This window comes from Nicotiana tomentosiformis, chromosome 8 (assembly GCF_000390325.3).
Source record: "Nicotiana tomentosiformis chromosome 8, ASM39032v3, whole genome shotgun sequence".
Classification (NCBI taxonomy): domain Eukaryota; kingdom Viridiplantae; phylum Streptophyta; class Magnoliopsida; order Solanales; family Solanaceae; genus Nicotiana; species Nicotiana tomentosiformis.
The window spans coordinates 36,463,172-36,465,278 of NC_090819.1; the positions used below are offsets into that span (position 1 = coordinate 36,463,172).

Below are 2,107 nucleotides of genomic sequence, written 5' to 3' on the forward strand. Positions count from 1 at the left end.
TATATAGAAATGGGTATTGAGGATGCTATCTATGAGGGACAAAGCAATTCAAGGAATGATAATCATGTTACTGTTGGAGAACATCAAAAAGATGATAAGTGGGCTGTGGACTTGCTAAAGAAAATATATAGTTATAGGAAATGGGATCTGACAGGAATTCCTTGCAAGCATGCCATTGCTGCAATTTGGGCTAAAAAAGATGAGATTAATTCATATGTTCATGATTGCTATAAGGTGGAAACATATAGAAGGGTCTATGACTTTGCTATTCTACCTATGAATGGTCAACATATGTGGCCTAAGTCAAGCAATGTGCCTCCTTTGCCTCCACAATTAATAAGAACAAGCACAATAGGAAGAAAGCAAAAACTAAGGAGAAAGAACCAGATGAAGTAGGAGCAAGTAGAACTAAAATGAAAAGAAAGCAGAACTCCTTGCTTCGTAGCTTATGACATAATGCTGGCCACAATAAAAGAACATGCAAATTAAATATTGTTCAGCCAGATTCCCAAGTTGATGAGCGTTCATCTTATGCTCCTGCCTCTCCAACTCGTGCAAAGCTTCCGGTATCAATAACATACAATTGAATTTTGTTTATTGAATTATTATGATATGAACGAGTAATAGTACCATATATTTTGTTTGCAGGTAAGAAGAGGACATGTGGTGCATAAACATATGCAATGTACTCAAGAATTTGATTGTTAACATGACTGGAGTTCTAGTATTGTTGCTGCTGAAATGTTGATATTTTGTTGCTGAAATAGTGATATTTTGCTGTTGAAATGTTGGAATGAGTACGTTTGCCGCTGAAATGCTGAATTTTTGCTGTTGATCTGCTGATTTTCGCTGTTGAAATGTTGATTTGCTGCTAAAATGCTGATATTTTAGCTATTGAAATGCTGGAATGCTGTATTTTTCCCATAGAAATACTGATTTTGCTGCTGAAATGCTGATTTTGTTGCTGAAATGCAGATAGCTTTGCACTTTGAATGCTTTTCTACTGCTGGAATGCTGATTTTTGCTGCTGAAGTGCTGATTTTTGCCGCTGAAGTGCTGATACACTTGCAGTTTGAAAGTTTTTTAGCATTACACATTTTATAAAGAACATTCTGTTAGTTTTTTAATTGAAGTTATGATTTTCTGTTAGTGAGACTAAAAGTGATCAAAATTTGTAAATTTAAAAGGACAAATAGTGCTAAGGGTTATATTTAAAGGACAAAGTTAAACCTAGCTAAAGATAAGGCTGATTTCGGGTTTCGACTACTTCCTTGCTATTCTGTTCCCAAGGCAATTAAGAAAGCAATTTTGAAGATTCAATGTCAAAATCAAATAACATAAGTGTTGTATGAAAACAATTTCTAGCTTCTTCGAATAATCGCTCAGAAATTCAAGGAAAAATTCATACCCAGATGAAAAACCCACTTTAAATAGACCCGAAAGGGGGAAAAAATCACCTGGTATCCAAATAGCATAATCCAGGCAAGTTACCCGCTAGAAGAAAAAATAAAGTTGAGACAGTAATTGAGAGCGTCAGAAAATATTCTACCTTAAGGAGTTAGTGGAGAAGCGACATATATTGTTTATGGAATAGAAAGAGGAAGAAGGAAAATCCCCAAAGCAATAATCTTACCGTTCAGTAGTACGGAGCAAGCGAACACGGGTTGGAGGAGGAGAGAAGCGGTGTCAGTTCGTCCGCCCGGCCAAATGACTTAACTCAAATACATGGTTGTTCTGTAGGAGAATGATAGACGCATATACTTTATTAGATGAAAAGTCTAACATGTCCTTAGTTCCGAATTTGACAGGGAAGCAGATACGTCGAGACTTTGAGTCTTAGCGCCTGTTTGGCCAAGCTTTTGAGGTCAAACGTACTTTTTTTCTCAAAAAAATACTTTTTAAAAACTTTGAATTGTTTGGCCAATACAGAGAAGTATTTTTGGTTAACAGAAGAAGCACTTTTTTTGCTTTTGGAAAAAAATAGAAAATTCTAACTTCTTCTAAGAAACAGAAGTAGAAGCAAGAAATTAATTTATTCATGACAAAACTATCCTCATCATAAATTTATATTTTTCAAATTATCCCTTACTAATTTAAGTTTTTTCGT

General features: G+C 35.0%; 1 long non-coding RNA gene across 1 annotated transcript; it reads right to left on the reverse strand.

Annotated features, from left to right (window-relative positions):
• Positions 1 to 393: 393 nt before the first annotated feature.
• On the reverse strand, positions 394 to 1,814 carry LOC104084557 (uncharacterized). The gene is made up of 2 exons (XR_683640.4): positions 1,634 to 1,814; positions 394 to 1,064 (listed from the first exon to the last, which is right to left on the reverse strand). It is a non-coding gene; the product is annotated as an uncharacterized lncRNA (long non-coding RNA).
• Positions 1,815 to 2,107: the final 293 nt, after the last annotated feature.